Below are 18,139 nucleotides of genomic sequence, written 5' to 3'. Positions count from 1 at the left end.
TCACATACTGAGAACATCTTTCTAATGTGTTAAAAAAAAAAAGTGTTTCAAAACAGTGAATTCCCATTCAGTCGCACATGCTGATACACCTATATAGATGTGCTTTTCACAATTCACAGCGGTTACTTCTGAGGCGTGGAATCAACTGTGTGATGCTGCTCTTTTCTTCTCTCCTACTTTGCCTGCAGCAAGCATGTGGGTTGCTAGGATTCTTAGCTAAGCTGTATTTGGTATCCGGCTCTACCCTGGTCCTAGATCGCAAGACACACGCCCCTCACCTTGCCAGACTGTGTCATCCTAGGTGCCAGTCCTGTAGGCTGCTGTGGGAGACGGAAGGATGGTTGGGCCTTTGAGCCCATCAGCTCCCCTTCTACTTCCAGCAGCACTGAAAGAACCTGGGACCAGGCTGAATAAAGTCCCTGCAAATTGCGGGCAGACTGCAACAGGCACTTCTTGAGTCTGTTCCCTGCAGACAGACACAAGGCCGTGAGGGCCCAGAAAAGCTGTTTCAGAACACAGGACTCTAGAGCCCTGGGCTGAAGATGCTGAGCCATCACCCACTAGGCAACAGAAAGGACCAGCAAAAGGAGATCAGGCTCAGCAGGTACAACATAAGGGACACTGCAAGTCCCTCGAAAGCTCCATGACCTTGAAAAACATGCCAGCAGAGAGGTGATGCTCCAGAGAATCCTGAGAGAACAAGACCCCTGGGCAGGCTTATAGCTCTTGAGGATGGCTGCGAACAAATTATGGCATGAGGGCATTCAGGAGTTATCAGGCTGGTGGTACTACTGATTCTAGCTGGGAAAAGGGGTAAGCACAGACAGCTAAAGCCTCTTTGGCCTCTGGAAGCAGCTCTTGGCCCAAGGTGGAGACAACGATGATCTTGCCTGCAGTAGGGTTGGGACCATCAGTCACCTACCAGGGACATGGTCCCTCCACACTGTGCTCACCATCTGGGATCCCTGCACTGGTATCAAAGAAGGTGGAACACTTTCCGTTGGGCCAATATATTTTCAAGAGTTTGTTTTACTCTCGGGACTTTCCTGGTGGTGCAGTGGCTAAGTGCTCTCTATGCAGGGAGTCTGGATTCAACCCCGGGTCAGGGCACTAGATCCCACATGCTACAACTAAGAGTTCTCATGCCACAACAAAGACCCCAGCACAGCCAAACAAGCATTTTTTGAAGAACTTGTTTTACTCTTTAGCTCTTAATGTAATTGACCACAGCTGCAAGTGATCTGCTCCCAGAATTAAAACTATTCATCTTAAAGATGAGAAATGAGTAGGAAAAGGAGAAAGATTAATATATTTGGAGCTCAGCAGTGCCTTAAAGGAAAATGGTTGACACATATTTTCCCTCAGGACTGGGAAAACTGGAGAGCAAATTTTGAAAATGAGCAAGAAAAGCAGTACAATTAAAAAGCAATTAGGTCAGATCACAAAATGGGCATCTTCTGTTTATTTTAGTTATATGGATAGCTGGATTTTAATTAACTATGAGAAAATGACATACCAGTCACTGTTGGGGAAAAGAATGCATTCTGGAATTAATGTCAAGTCTTTAATGACAAGTAGATTGATAGGCTAGGGTGTTTGTTTGTTTGTTTTCAGTTTTAAGAATTTGTCGAATGTTAGATTAAGGAAGTAAGAATCTGCAAGGTTCAACTGTAAACAAATGACCAACAAATGTCATTCCCAAGAACCCAATCGGCAACACTAATGAAATAAGAACCCCAGGATAGGAGCCAATACTCTCTGCAATCAGACCCCACTCCACACAGTTGAGGGGGGTGCTTTGCTGAGCTGAGCAGATTTGCTGAACTCTGTCTGGTGCAGCCACGTGAAAAATCAAAAGCAGAGAAGGGAGCATTTTTCAGGCTCAAATCATAGTAAACTCAGCCGATGCAATCACGTCCTGTTCCCTCATTTTCTGTCTCTCTGCAGGAAGCCTCGTCTTCCACGAGCATTTGGCATTCTCAAGGGGCTTTGAACACATTTTTCAGAACACAGCATTCATACCATTTTATTAAAATTCCTCTCCAGTCATAAGGCACCAAATTTTGCTAGGAATTGGCAATTAGGAAATTTAAGAGGTATATCCTATTTCTAAGATAAAGAGGGATGACAAGTAAAAACTGGGAAATAACTCATACCTTGTAAGTTTAAGAGTGTTATATGTATGCATATGAATTCAGATCCTAAGTATTCACACTGAGCCAAGAAAAAGGAGGGGTTGTTTGAAGAATTTCTTTAAAAAGAAACAGAATAAATCTTGCACGTAAAGAGCTCTGTCGCTGCCAAGCAGTCTTCTCTGCTTCAGAGCTGGTGAAAGAACGCCTGCCTGATATAGAAACCCACTAGGGTGGCTAGCTGTCAGGGGCACCTTCATCCTGGAGCTTCTCTGAGAACTGAGCAGAAGCCGGGGCTTATTTGGCATCAGCAGCATGGAGAGTCTGCAGTCAATTCTGTTCTCCCTCCCAGACAATGCAGCTGAGGCAGTGTGATGTGGAGGATAGCTTTGGGTCAAGTTCACTTAAGTTTCCATGGGTCATTCTGGTAATTTCCTGTCAAGTGGGGACTTTAAAAAACTGGACACACAATGATTTTTAAAAATATCTTATTGAGCTTTAAATTTCTGTGAGACCAGACGGCCATCGTATCTGATCTCTCAATCAGCTGATGTCTAGTGCCCTGAGCACCTGAGCCCTCAGGGTGCAGAAGGAACCTGCCTCTGGGGAGGCTTGTCTCTGATGCAAATGTTATACGTAGGTTTGGTCGAGACACTGATGAAATATTCAACCACCACATGTCCTCAGACTGGGAAGCTAGGGGCTCCGTTTAATAACATGGAAGGCTGTCCCATGTTGTGGAAAGGGGTACAGAAATATGCTGTCTACCCCATGCCTTCAACCTACCTCCCAGCCCCACTGATGGTCTGGCCTGTGGTAACCTTGGTAACTGAGTGATCTGAGGCACTGCATCCTTCTTCATCTGTGAAACTGGCCCTTACAATTTTGCATGGTTAATGGGACAATCAAGAAACAAAGAAGGACTCTGAATACTGGAAAGGTTGCTGTCATCCTAATGAGGGTTATCATATGCACTTGGCTGCTATGTATCAACAGGCATCTACCCAGGCATCTTCTACCAAGCACCTGGGGCTCAATCCCTCTCTGACACCAGCAGGGTCCCCGGAGAGGGCTGTGAAGACGCCACTACCCTAAGCATTCAACACCAGCCCATGCTCTAATCATGCCCTGGGGTCCCATGTAGGGGTAAATTTCCCGCAAATGGGGACCCTGGATGTCAGTCTCCATGGCAGCGGAGTCTTGCTGTGTGTCCATAGTGGGCCTTCTGGGTTTCAGCTTCCCATGAAACACCTGGAGGGGAAATACCAGGATCATTCACAGTATTTCAAGGTTCTGGTTGCTGTCATGTGTATTTCTCTTTAGAAATTATTGACCTAAAAAAATTTTAGAAATAAATTTTGGATTTATTCTGTGATTTTAACTGGAGTCTGCCCCTGAAAGACAAATCTAGCTTTGATTTGCTGACAACAAAACAAAGCAAAGCATGGGGAGAAAAATAAACAAGCAAAAACAAATTCAGTTCAGTCACTCAGTCATGTCCAACTCTTTGCAACCCCATGGACTGCAGCACGCCAGACCTCCCTGTCCATCACCAACTCCCGGAGCTTATTCAAACTCACGTTCATTGAGTCGGTGATGCCATCCAACCATCTCATCCTCTGTCGTCCCCTTCTCCTCCTACCTTCAATCTTTCCCAGCATCAGGGTCTTTTCCAATGAGTCAGTTCTTTACATCAGGTGGCCAAAATATTGGAGTTTCAGCTTCAGCATCAGTCCTTCCAAAGACTATTCAGGACTGATTTCCTTCAGGATGGACTGGTTGGATCTCTTTGCAGTCCAAGGGACTCTCAAGAGTCTTCTCCAACACCACAGTTCAGAAGCATCATTTCTTCTGCGCTCAGATTTCTTCATATTCCAATTCTCACATCCATACATGACTACTGGAAAAACCATAGCCTTGACTAGATGGACCTTTGTTGGCAAAGTAATGTCTCTGTTTTTTAATATGCTGTCTAGGTAGGTCATAGCTTTTCTTCCAAGGATCAAGCATTTTTTAATTCCATGGCTGCAGTCATCATCTGCAGTGATTTGGAGCCCCCAAAAATAAAAGTTGGCCACTGTTTCCCCATCTATTTGCTATGAAGTGATGGAACCGGATGCCATAATCTTAGTTTTCTGAATGTTGAGCTTTAAGCCAACTTTTTCACTCTCCTCTTTGACTTTCATCAAGAGGCTCTTTAGTTCTTCTTCACTTTCTGCCATAAAGGTGGTGTCATCTGCATATCTGAGGTTATTGATATTTCTCCCAGCAATCTTGATTCCAGCTTGTGCTTCATCCAACCCAGCATTTCACATGATGTACTCTGCATATAAGTTAAATAAGCAGGGTGACAATATACAGCCTTGACATACTCCTTTTCCTATTTGGAACCAGTCTGTTGTTCCATGTCCAGTTCTAACTGTTGCTTCTTGACCTGCATACAGATTTCTCAGGAGGCACATCAGGTGGTCTGGTATTCCCATCTCTTTAAGAATTTTTTTTAAGAATTTTCCACAGTTTGTTGTGAAAAACAAATAAGCAAAGCTAAGGACTAAGTCTTGGGCCATGATCAACTCAGGCATGGTAATGAGTATCCTGTGGCCTACTGGGGAGAGAGGCAGCAGGCCTGCTTTTTTCCAGGTCATCACCACCACCACCATCATGGTTATGTCTGTGAGATATCGCAAACATAAAATCTAGAAGATGTTATACAAGCACCTAAGCACCCTCCACTCCATTTTTTCAAATCTTAATGCTTTGCAACACTGGTACCTAATTAAGATTTTTTTAATGAAATAAAACTCGACATATAATAGTTAAAGTCCTGGTATGTCTTTCCTACCTCAAATCCCATCATCACCAATGGTAACACTACCCTAAGTTTGGTTCATCAGTATTCCTCAGTACATCTTCAACAAACCACGTGTGTGTGTGTGTGTGTGAGTTGCTCAGTTGTGTCTGACTCTTTTGTGACTCCATGGACTGTAGCCCACCAGGCTCCTCTGTGCATGGGATTCTCCAAGCAGGAATACTGGAGTGGGTTGCCATTTCCTTCTCCAGGGGATCTTTCCGACCCAGGGATCAAACCCAGGTCTCCCACATTGCAGGCAGATTCTTTACAGTCTGAGCCACTTCGTAAATAGAATGGAGTATTGTTTTGTGTAGGGCTGACACTGCACTGCGGCTTGCTTTCTCCACTTTTGGGAATGTACCTGCTTTGACACACACGGCTCTGTTTCATTCACACGCACTGCTGCACAGCTGTCTCTTGTAGGAACACACCACATCCAATCCCTTTCTGCCGACAGTCAATCTCTCTGTTAGGAATAACGCAGTCGTGGATACTGTCCTTTTGCATGTGAGAAAGTTTCTCTGCATCATTTGCCCTCAGACGACTCCTAGTCACAGATTTATGCTATTCAGCAAGCTGATCTTTGAAGGCTGTTCCCAGCTTTACCCCACCCACAAGGGCAGCATTCACCGTGCTCCAAATTCTCACCATCCTGATAGCATCAAATTTTGCCCACCAGATAGATATGAAATAGCCTCTTAGTATTCTAATTTTCTTTTCCCTGTTTACTAGACAGGGCATATATTTTTTCATATGTTTATGAGCTGATTATTAAAAACCCCCTTCTAAAATATTATCCCAGAGCCACAGTTTGAAAAATCAAAATTATAAAGTATGTTTGACGGAATACATCTTAAACACAATAACAGGATCTGCCACAGACTTTGAGAAGATTTTTGCGGTACTTATGGCTGCCAGAGGATATATCTGGAATATATAAATTCCTCTCATCGAATAATAATGAGGTAAAAACCTAACAAGTAATGGACAAAGAATATGAGCAACCATTTAACAGAAGAAACAATCTAATCAGTTCACAGGCTACTGCTGGCCATGGCTGGAGTCCGTGGACTGTGCACTCAGTAACCTAACTGAGCTCTCTTAGTCCTGAGAATCTGTATATTCTCTTGGATTTTCCACCCACTGATTCATCCACATTTTGTCCTTTTCTTTACACCACTTCTACATTTAAAGTTCTTGTCTCAATAAGGCACTGTTTATGGCCTGCAATGCAATATGCAATAAAAAAGGTAGTAGAGAACATCTCATCTTCAAAGTGAATGCAATTCAGTTCTCATAAAGCATCATGTTTGCCATAGACATTTTACAGATACCTTTAATCTAGTAAAGTGACGCTCAAAATTCTCCAAGCCAGGTTTCAGCAATACATGAACTGTGAACTTCCAGATGTTCAAGCTGGATTTAGAAAAGGCAGAGGAACCAGAGATCAAATTGCCAACATCTGCTGGATCATCGAAAAAACAAGACAGTTCCAGAAAAACATCTATTTCTGCTTTATTGACTATGCCAAAGCCTTTGACTGTGTGGATCAGAATAAACTGTGGAAAATTCTGAAAGAGACGAGAATACCAGACCACCTGACCTGCCTCTTGAGAAATTTGTATGCAGGTCAGGAAGCAACAGTTAGAACAGACTGGTTCCAAATAGGCAAAGGAGTACATCAAGGCTGTATATTGTCACCCTGCTTATTTAACTTATATGCAGAGTACATCATGAGAAACGCTGGGCTGGAAGAAGTACAAGCTGGAATCAAGATTGCTGGGAGAAATATCAATAACCTCAGATATGCAGATGACACCACCCTTATGGCAGAAAGTAAAGAAGAACTGAAGAGCCTCTTGATGAAAGTGAAAGAGAAGAGTGAAAAAGTTGGCTTAAAGCTCAACATTCAGAAAACTAAGATCATGGCCTCTGGTCCCATCACTTCATGGCAAATAGATGGGGAAACAGTGGCTGACTTTATTTTGGGGGGCTCCAAAATCACTGCAGACAGTAACTGCAGCCACGAAATTAAAAGACGCTTACTTCGTAAAAGAAAAGTTATGACCAACCTAGACAGCATATTCAAAAGCAGAGACATTACTTTACCAACAAAGGTCTGTCTAGTCAAAGGCTATGGTTTTTCCTGTAGTCATGTATGGATGTGAGAGTTGGACTGTGAAGAAAGCTGAGCACTGAACAATTGATGCTTTTGAACTGTGGTGTTGGAAAAGACTCCTACGAGTCCCTTGGACTACAAGGAGATCCAACCAGTCTATCCTAAAGGAGATCAGTCCTGAGTGTTCATTGGAAGGACTGATGCTGAAACTGAAACTCCAATACTTTGGGCACCTGATGCAAAGAACTGACTCATTGGAAAAGGCCCTGATGCTGGGAAAGATTGAAGACAGGAGAAGAAGGGGACAACAGAGGATGAGATGGTTGGACGGCATCACCGACTCAATGGACGTGAGCTTGGGTTAACTCTGGGAGTTGGTGATGGACAGGGAGGTCTGGCGTGCTGCAGTCCATGGGGTTGCAAAGAGTCGGACATGACTGAGCGGCTGAACTGCATTTAATCAGATTAAGGAAAGTCCAAGTGCCAAATAAAGTTTTTGATTTTTTCCCTGCATCTATTAAGATCATATAGCTTTCCTCCTTTAATCCTTTGAGAAGGAATATTATATTAATATATCTCATGTTGTTCTATCATTTTTGTATTCGTAAATGAAACTCCACGTGGCTATGATTTTTTTAAAATAGAGCAATATTAGATACACTGGTACTTGGTTTCCAATTTTTTGACTCGATAATCATAATAGTAGCTGGTCTACAATGTTCTGTTCTTCTACTTTCTTTTTCCAGTTTCACAAGAAGGTATTCGTGCCCTCAAGAAGCAACCAGACAGCTTTCCCTCTTTTTCTAGATATTCTCTAAAATAGTTTGTGTTCTATGCAAACCCACTAGAGTGGGAAGAATTCAGGGAAGATCAACTTCTTACTGTTGAAAAGATCTTTCATGGCTTGTATTCATATTTTTCTATTTCTTGAATGACTCTGGTAATTTCCACAATCCTAGAAAACTAAGCATTCCATTAAATTTTCAATTTTGCATAAAAGTGTACCCACAGTTTTCTTATAATCTTTACAAACTCTACTCTGTCTATAGTTATATCTGCTCTGCTCTTTTATTCCTAACATTATTTAATCATGGCTTTTACATTTATCAGTATTCTTCAAGATTTCTAATTTTTGAAAATCAAGCTTTATATAATCCTCTTTTTCTTATTTTTCCAGTTTATTAAATTTTTCTTTCTCCTTCATTATTTCCTTTCTTCTATTTTGAGGTTTACCCCATCATTTTTGTGTGTGTGTTTGCCTTTTTGAGTCACAGATCTGTCTTACAGTTTAAAAGTCCAACCAGACTATCACTGGAGAAACAAAGGCAGTTCTGTACACAACCGAGAGGCGGGTGGGGTGAAAGAGGAAGAGGTGCCTGAAGGTGTAATGACTAGCTTTAACGCTGCCAGAGTGATGTGGCACCTGCCTTGGTTCTGTGCCAAGGTATACACGTAGGTGGTGCCTGGGGAGATGGACAGCGAAGATAGCATTGGGCTGCTCTGAGCGTCATCTCTCCAGCAAACAGAGCTCCTGGAAAGGTGCCAGTCTCCACGTGCACTCTTGGTCCAGGTGAGACAAGCCAAGACAGACTGTGTTGGGGTCAAGCTCAGGTGGCAGGGCCAGGGGTTTCAAAAAACAAAAGAACCAATCAAAATATATTGTCAGTTCCCAGGCCCTCTGCCTCTGCTTGTATGTGGAGGTGTGCATGTGTAGGGTCCTACCACACAGAGCCTGGGATGCAGGCTGTGAATAGCAGCTGACCCAGCTGAGGCCCCAAAAATATCTTTTGTCCCCTGCCCTCGCCCACAGGGAACACATTTTCTGTTCAAAGGAAGAAAGAGGCAGGTCTGCTGTTTGAGTTGATTGCGTCCTGGTAGTGGACACAGCTGTCCCCACAGGAGCTGGAACTTTCAGTACAAGCTGTGCAGCTGAAGCCACTCGCCCATCCCATCTGGAGTCAACCATGGGCTGGGCATGCTCCTCGTCAGGGACCTGCTGTGCTCTGGGGCCAGGTAGCTGTCCTGGCATGGTCTCACGGGCATCACTCACAGAAAGTGAGTGCCAGACTCTCCCAAAAGCAGGTCGTCAACATGCAGATGCCTTGGCTCTGCCCACATAAGTAGGTCTGGGTGATGCCTAGGAATCTGAGTTCTAGAAACTCCCTCCTGGCCGTGAAGCAGCGCACCAGGAGAGCCAGGCCTAAGGCCTCATGGCCCTGGGCCCTGCGGAAGACGGTGGGAGCCACAGCAGGAACCTGGATTCACAGCAAGGTACCCTGAACTCAGACCAGGCCTCCCTCCAGCCCCAGGGCAGGGAGAGACCTTAGAGTCTCAATCCCAGGGATTTCGACTTCAACACATGCTCAACAAGGGGTCAGCCTCACACTGCCATCTCCGTGGTGCATTTGCTCCAAGGGGCTAGGGAGGCCGGGGGTAAAATGGGAGTTGGAAATGGGATTTACAAAAGCAGGAAGGTAAAAAAGAGGTCCAACAGCTGTTGCATAATGTTCATTTAATTAAAATACACTCTTAATAATCCTTCAAGCAGTGATAATGACATGATATTCCACCTAATCAACTAATTTCTGATCAGTCCTAATAGCTAGACAGCTTATTCTATAGAGGTCTTTCAAAATGGAAAAGAATCAAATCCAAAGATATTTTAAAACCTCTGCAGGACCCAGCTGAAATTAAGCTTCTTAAAAATCCAGTTGGCAGGGGATCTGAATTAGCCCTGGATTGTGGCAGGTCTGTCTCACTCTGAAGTTTTCAGTCCAAAGCACCCCAGTGCTTCACCTGAGTGTTCTCATACCTTGCACTGCATCTGACCCTGACAGGAGTGTGTTCTTATACCAAGAACGAGAAGGTGTCTGAAACCCTTCTTGAGACATCAGAAACTGGAGTCTGTTGTGTTTACCACTCTCCCTTTGAAGTCCTCTGATCCCCTGGAAAAGCCAAGCATTCCAGAGGTGAAAGGGTAGCAGACGGTCCACGAGTACAGACTCCTCACTGAAGTCACTGCAGCAGAGCCACGGAGAACACACGCTGCCCAGAACACACAGGGTCCTCTCCCGGCCCCGAGGGAGTGCATGTCAGGCTTCTACTTGCTGCTTTCAGCCAGGGCCTTTAGGAGAAAGCAAACTATTTTCTCATTCAAAGAGTATCACCTGCCCTTTACTGCCTCCAGTTTTACAGATACTAAATTTTAACTGAGAACTTTTTCAAGGGTGAAGAGCTACTGAATGTTGAGAAAGTAACAGCCCTGGATGAAGCCCTTTGAGGTTCTTATCCTTCCAAGTGCACTTCAGGCAGGACCTCCTGTTCATGGCTGGGGAAGTCAGAGCAGAGAGAAAGCAGAGCTTGAACTTCTTACCCCTTCCGATGCAGGGAGCCACCCTCTTGGGATGAGGGTACACACTGTTTATCAGAGAGTGAGAGCCATGGGTCCCCACCTGTTCCACAGACACAGGTGACCTCCACCTTCCTCCCGGACTCAAGTTTCCAAGTTTCTCTTTGCACTGCTCTGTGAAAAGACCTGCTCCCTGCTGTCTTGGGGTTGATCATGTGAGCCCCTCCTGGCTTTAGTCAGACAACCGGCTTTCTTCTCTGTCCTGCATCCTTCTCTTTCAATCCTCCCCCCAAATTCGGGTCAAATAATCCCTGGGACTGGAGGGATGGCAGGTTCAAGTGCACGGACCTTGTTGTGGTTCTGACTTTTAAAGACACTGACGTTGTCAAGGAAGATGCTTTTGGGTACTTTTCAAAGACAGTTAACTCTATGTTTTTGCTTGTTGTACAAAGATAAAATGTTCACCCACTTCCTCACAAGGATGAAAGGCAAACAGAAGAGTTTTGTAACTGGAAGCAGAACCCTTGGCCCCAGCCCATCAGGGTTTCACACAAATAACCAAACGAATACCCAGCACTTGGCTTGAGATGACCTCTTCCCACCCTCTTCAACCAAAGCTAGGGTGGTATCTTGTTTCCTTAGACCTTGCTCATGTCAAGTGTAACAGCATCCTTTTGGAATCTTGGGGGAAAAAAATTAACTTTTAATTAATGGCAGAATGATGGTATGTTACGGTAAAGGATGATGAAGTTATCTGATTCTTGCTTCCTGACACCGACAGTTACTGCGTCTGTGCTCAGAACTTCTGACTGCAATGTCGTGGAGGCTCTCTTGTGCACGCCTGAAAAAGGGCATAACCATCTTGGTAACACAAAAGTCACACCCCTCTTGCTCCCTTCTTATAGAGCTTGTTTTGGGCAAACTGCCAAGCCCTAGAGATGAGTTCTGCTTGGCCAAAGACAAACTCCTTTCCCTAGCCTCCACCATGATCACCAATAACCATGACAGTTCTGGTTAACGAATAGTAACAGAAAATCTGCTGGGGGTATTCCAGAAAAGATGTACTTTGCTGATAAAAGCAGACAGTCCCTAAAGAAAAGACTATTTTGGACCCCTTTGCTTCCTGCCTTGAAAGTAATTATGATGCATGGAGCTATGGCGGCTTTCCTGAAACTATACAAGGCAAAAAAGATAAGGCAGAAAAACCAAAAAAAAAAAAAAAAAAAAAAAAAAGGCAGAGAGACAAATCACTGGTGTTTCTAAACAAGAAAAAGGATTTAGTGCATATGAATATGATATTATACCAATATACTTGAAAACCAAGTGGCATTTATAATAAGCTATAAGTTATCAAAATTAATTCAAGTGAAGCACAGGAAAATTTACCATGTGTCAATATCCATAAAGGAATTTTAAGTTATCCAAGGATTACACTGATTCAAACAAAAACAGGTCTAGGTTTAGATGACTTTTACAGGTGAATTTCAAGAAACTCCTTTTCCTTTATAAATAAGTTTTTCTTAAGCATCTTTTTTTTTTTTACACATATGTTCTAAATTTATTTTATAAAGTTAGCATAAGTGTAAAGCCAAAGCCAGATGAAGGGAGGAAGAGGGAAGGGAATGGAGGAGACCATGGATAATTTCAATCAGGAATCTTAATTCAAGACCCCAAATAAAATACCAACCAAATTCAGCAGTTTACTGATAAAATTCTGGTAGATTCTCTGAACTAAATAATGTACTGACTTTTAAAAATATACTTCCCTTCAAATGAATGGGCAAAGAGGTTACAAAAAAAATACTCACCCCAATACCGTTAGCATTAAAAAGTAAAGAAACAAACTCCACTCCCATCAGCAGAGAACTAGATAAACAGAAAATCAAATATACAAAGCCATTTAATATGAACACTAGATTTAAAATGTTTTCTGTGTATCACTGAGTGAAAACAGTAGACTGCCCAACAGCAACTGCAGTGTTGTGCAGCCTATACCAAGCGTACGCATCTGGCTACTGGGAGACACGGGAGACGGGAGACACGTCAGGAAGGATCCCCTAGCAGCTTTCAAGTATCCCACCTGGCAGTGTTAACTATGGTCACCATGCTGTACAGCACATCCCCAGAACTTATCTATCCTACAACTGGAAGTTTGTAACTTGTGATTACCTTTATCCAATTCCTCCACCTTCTACCTCTGCCTCTGGGAGCCAAATCTGATGAGGTTTTTAGTTCACATGTAAGCAAGATCATATAGTATTTATTTCTCTTCATCTGAATTATCTCACTTAGCAAAATGCCTTCAAGATCCATCCATGTAGTCACAAATGGCAGAATTTCCTTCTTTTTTATGGCTAGATAACTTTCCATTGTACATGCATGTGTGTGCAAGTAGGTAACATCCATTCATCCCTCAGTGGACACTGAGGTTGCTTACATGTCTTAGAAAGAAAGTGTTAGTCACTCAGTCGTGTCCAATTCTTTGAGACGCCATGGACTGTAGTCCGCCAGGCTCCTCTGTCCGTGGAATCCTCTAGGTAAGAATACTGAAAGTGAAGTGAAGTGAAAAATACTGGAGTGGTTGCCATTTCCTTCTCCAGGGGATCCCCCCAATCCAGGGATCAAACCCGAGAGTCCTGCATTGCAGGCAGATTATTTACTGTCTGAGCCACCAGGGGGCTTTCCATGTCTTGGCTAATATAAATAATGCTGCAGTGAACACAGAAGTGCAGATTATCTCTGAGACAGTGATTTCATTTCCTTTGGAGATATACCCAGGAGTGAAATTGCTGGGTGGCGTGGTATCAATAGTTTCATTTTTTATTTTTTGAGGAACCTCCACACATTTTCCACAGTGGCCACACCAATTTACTTTCCCACCAACACTGCACAAGGGTTCCCTCTTCTCCACATCCTCACCAACACTTGTTATCTGTTATCTTTTTCATGATAGTCAATCTAACAGGTGTGAAGTGATTATCTCCCTGTGGTTTGACTGGCATTTCCCTGACGATTAATGAAGCTGAGCACATTTTCATGTACCCTTTGGCCATTTTACCAACAGGAACATGAAAAGGTACATTTACCTTCTTTGGAAAAATGTCTATTCCTGTTCTGGTCCTTTGCTTACCTTTTGATAACCTTTGATTATTATTTTTGCTATTTATATGAGTTCTTTAAATATGATTTGCTAACATGTCCTCCCTCCCATTCTGCAGGCTGTCCTTTACTTTACTGGTTGTTCCTTTTGCTGTATTAACCACCCATTTATTACTGAACCCTTGACCTTGACCCCTACACATCTGATCCCCATATTTGTTTTCTCACTATTGCATTTAACACTGTCTTATTCCATATAATCTGATCATTTATTTTACTCTCTTCTATTTTCATTCCCTTGACATAAGCTCTAAAAAGGCAAAAAAATTTTTTTATCAATTTTCTTCATTGCTCTTTCCCTGGTGACCTGTCACAAGGCAAGCACTCAAATCCTTACTGAATGAATGCAGAAATGCAAGAGTCAAAATAAATCAACAATGAATAGTATAAAAATTTGAATCTAAGTACAATATTCCTACTGGAATATTTTCTTCTTTTAATGCGCTTGAATTTTCACAGACATGAATTTTTCTCTTTCTTTCATCATTGTCAGATGGGGAAATCATGGTTGATCCAATATACTTAAGATGAATATTATTCTAAATCTGTACTTTTGATTTTATAGATTGAAAGGGAATCTGGGTTCTCACAGATTCCATCACTAGCACTTAACAGCCAGAGTATGTGTGGATGGTTCAGTTCCCAGGACAAGCAGGCAGATGTTTGGGGGTAAGTGTGGGGATACATCCACGGACAACACTGCTGCTTTCAAGCTCATCAGAAAAGTTAAAAGAATGCCTGGAATCTTCAGCCTAAATGACTAACAAAGTTATAACACATTTTATAATATTGGGGTTATTTCCTAAAATATTCTAGACTTCCATTGAAAAGGATTTTTTTTTTAATTGTTTCATGGTTCCATGGTGATGGTGAAGCAACTCATTTAAAAGTGTGGCTAAAACAAGATGGTTTTTGTTCAGACCCACTGATTCATCTGATTTACAAAGCAACACTCTGCTGACTCCATTTTAATTGCCCTGATTTCTTCTGAAACAGGTGGGATTGCTGTTTCAAAGTGGTTTCTCCAACTGCTTTTGGTCAATAATGAAACACTCCAAGGTCGTGGTGCAGTGAGAAGACCCAGGTGTCCCTCAGTGTCACACATGGGAAGCTGAACATCTGCCCTCCATGCCACACTCACGTCGGGAGCACTCGAAGCTAGCTTCACACACTCACACGCCACTAGGCGCAGACAACAGCAACAAAATATCCTGTATTTGTACTGCTGTTTGCAGTTTATGAAATTCTTTCATAGACATCTGAGCCTAAGAAAAATCTGTACGATGCACAGGGCAGGTGTTATGGTTTTGTAGCTAAGAAATCCAGGGTTTAAAGAGATTATTTCAACCTTAGTCTGACAGTAACAGAAGCTACACCTCCCAACTTCAAGTCCACTCTATTTTTATGTACTCTCTTTTGGGACAGACGTTGCTGCTTAAAACAAAATTTATGAACTGTGAACTTCCCACTGAATTTAGTTCCAAATAGAACACTCAGCTTTTTCTTGCTCTCAGTGATAGTAAAAAGTTGCTTGTTGTACATCAACCTACCCACTGAAAGCAACTAGAAATTCTGGATGAAACACATCAAAAACATTGATTTGAAGGAACTGGAGATCGAAAAGGCATCTGGGTTCTTGATCTAGCCAGGTGCTGTAGGGCCAGGTTCTCAGAAGGAAGAGGAGTCCTGGGAGTAAGTCCAACACTCTCTGATCCTCCTCCCCCAGGCAGTGTGGAGCCAAGAGACTGAACGAGCCAGGAAGACATGGAGCTGCAGGTGGCATGGGGCTGGGGGGCCAGACTGGAGTCAAGTCCACAAGGAAGAGGGCCTCTGACACACAGCCCGGACTCCCAGGGAGAATCCCAGTGGGCTGCTGCCCAGGAGCGCAGAGATCTGAATGCTCACCAGCTCTCTCACAAAAGACCGAACTCCAGCTCTGTTTCAGCTCAATTCCAGACTCAAGGCAATCTGCCCTATTCTAAGTGCCTGCCAGAGAGCAAAACTAGATCCTCTTCAGAGGAAGAAAACATCAGCTACAGACTGTAAATATCTCCATATCTGTTCATACACAGCAAAATATAATAACTGAAATTAAAGTTAAATAGGTGGGTTTGAAAGCAGAATAGATTTCCAAAGCAGGGAAAAGAATTCAGGGGCTGGAAGGCAGGCCAATAGAATTATGTCCAGACTGAAGCTCAAGGAATAAAGAATAAAAAAGTATAGAAAATAGCATCAGAGGGACACAGGACTTGCGGAAATATCTAACAAAGATGTAGTTAGAGCCCAGAGGGAGTGGGGAGAGAAGATGGGGCACAAGAAAAACGGACACAGTACAAAGCTCTAAGATTCAGGGATGAGCAGAAACTCCGGCCATGTTCCACACGATGACAGTGTCAGGCGCAGTCTAATGAGGCCGCTGAAGCCAAAGACAATATACTCACAGCAGCCGGAGAACACAGTCAAGGTGCCTTCAAAAAGCAACGATAAGACTATCATTTGATATTCCACCAGGAAGAATGGAGGCCAGAAGACAAGTAAATGGTGAAGTAAAAGTTCAGAAAGTAACTGTCAACCTGGGCATCTCTATTCAGTGAAAACACTCTTCGAAAATGAAAATGAAATAAAGATTTTTTCAGATAAAATGAAAGGACAGATTTCACTGCCAGCAAATTGGCACAGAAAGAAATACTTACAGAAGCTATGAGAACTGAGGAAACCATACCAGGTGGGAAAATGAAAACATAAAAAATGAGGGAAAATGGAAATATCAATATGCAGGTAAATCTAAAGGATATTTGCTGTAAAAAACCAATATACGATATCCAGTAGGGTTTGTACGTAAATAAGGAATTAAACCAAATGACAATAATGCATCAAAGGCAGTGGAGGGGAAGTGGTCTGTGCCTTGTCCAGGAAGAAATGAGAGTATTCGTTTACGTTAGATTCTAATTGCCAAGTTAATGGTGCAGGAAATACTTAGTCCAAAGGAAGCATGAAAGGAGAGGAGAAGAAACACGAAATGGGTGGGAAAAATAGAACCCACCAGAAGAACAGAACCAGACGGTGAAACCATAGTGGTTTTTTTTTTTTTTAAAGTTATAGTTTTGTCCAGATATATGCCCATGAGTGGGATTGGTGGATCATATGGCAACTGTATTTTAGTTTTTTGAGAAAATTCTGTACTATTTTCCATAGGGGCCACACAAACTTACATTCCCACCAACAGTGTAGGAGGGTTCCCTTTTCTCCACACCCTCTCCAGCATTTGTTATTTGTAGACTTTTTATGATGGCAAATTTGACCAGCGTGAGGTGGTACTTCACTGTAGTTTTGATTTGCATTTCTCTAATAATTAGTGACACTGAGTTTATTTTCATGTATCTGTTGGCCATCTGTATGTCTTTTCTGAAGAAATGGTCTATGCAGGTTTTCTGCCCATTTTTTGATAGGGTCCTTTGTTTTTTTGTTGTTGAGTTGTATGAGCTGTTTGCATATTTTGGAAATTAAGCCTTTGTCGGTCACCTTATTTGCAAATATTTTTCTCCTACTCCTGGGTTGTCTTTTTGTTTATGGTTTCTTTTACTGTACAGAAGCTTCTAAGTTTGATTAGGTCCCATTTGTTTATTTTTGCTTTTGTTTCTAATGCCTTGGGAAACTGACCTAAGAAAACATCAGTATGATTCATGTCAGAGAATGTTTTCGCTGCGTCTTCATCTAGGAGTGTTACGGTGTCATGTCTTAAGACATTTTGAGTTTCTTCTTGTGTATGGTGTGAGGGTGTGTTAAAACTTCATTGATTTATATGTGGCTGTCCAGCTTTCCCAACACCACTTGCTGAAGAGACTGTATTTTCCTACTGTGTATTCTTACCTCCTCTTGCCCAAGATTGCCTGACTACAGCTGTATGGGTTTATTTCTGGGGTCTCCATTCTGCCCCACTGATCCACGTTTGTTTTTGTGCCAATGCCACGTTGTTTTGATTCCTGTGGCTTTATAGTTATGCCTGAAGTCTGGGAGGGTTATGCCTCCTGCTTTGTTTTTTCTAGGATTGATTGCTTTGGCAATTCTGGGTCATTTATGGTTCCATACACAGTTTAGAATTATTTGTTCTTGTTTTATGAAAAATGTCATAGGTAATTTGGTTTGGAGAACATTAAATCTGTAGATTGCTTTGTGTAGGAAAGTCATTTTATTAGTAACAATATTAATTCTTTCAATCAAAGAGCATGGGATACCTTCCCATTTCTTTGAATCAGCTTCCATTTCCTTTAATAATGTTTTGCAGTTCTCAACATATGTCTTTTAGGTCAGGTTTATTGCTAGGTATTTTATTTTTTTGCATGTGATTTTAAAGGGGTTTTCTTTCTTTCTTTCTTTCTTTTTAACATTTCCTTTCTGATAGAACACTGTTAGTATAAAGAAATGCAACTGACTTCTATATGTTAATCTTGTATCCTTCTACTTAGTTTTTGTTTCAGTTCCAGTAGCTTTTGTGTGGAGTCTTTAGGATTTTCTATATATAGTACCAT

The 18,139-nt window shown here is 42.3% G+C and overlaps 1 protein-coding gene across 2 annotated transcripts in view; it reads right to left on the bottom strand.

Moving 5' to 3' along the window:
* Nucleotides 1-18,139, bottom strand: part of GALNT2 (polypeptide N-acetylgalactosaminyltransferase 2) — a 184,869-nt gene that overhangs the window by 42,344 nt on the left and 124,386 nt on the right. The gene's annotated exons all lie outside the window — the stretch shown is intronic.

Source organism: Bubalus kerabau, chromosome 1 (assembly GCF_029407905.1).
Source record: "Bubalus kerabau isolate K-KA32 ecotype Philippines breed swamp buffalo chromosome 1, PCC_UOA_SB_1v2, whole genome shotgun sequence".
Classification (NCBI taxonomy): Eukaryota; Metazoa; Chordata; class Mammalia; order Artiodactyla; family Bovidae; genus Bubalus; species Bubalus kerabau.
The sequence above is the reverse complement of the archived record's forward strand: the minus strand, read 5'-3'. Positions and strand labels throughout refer to the sequence as shown.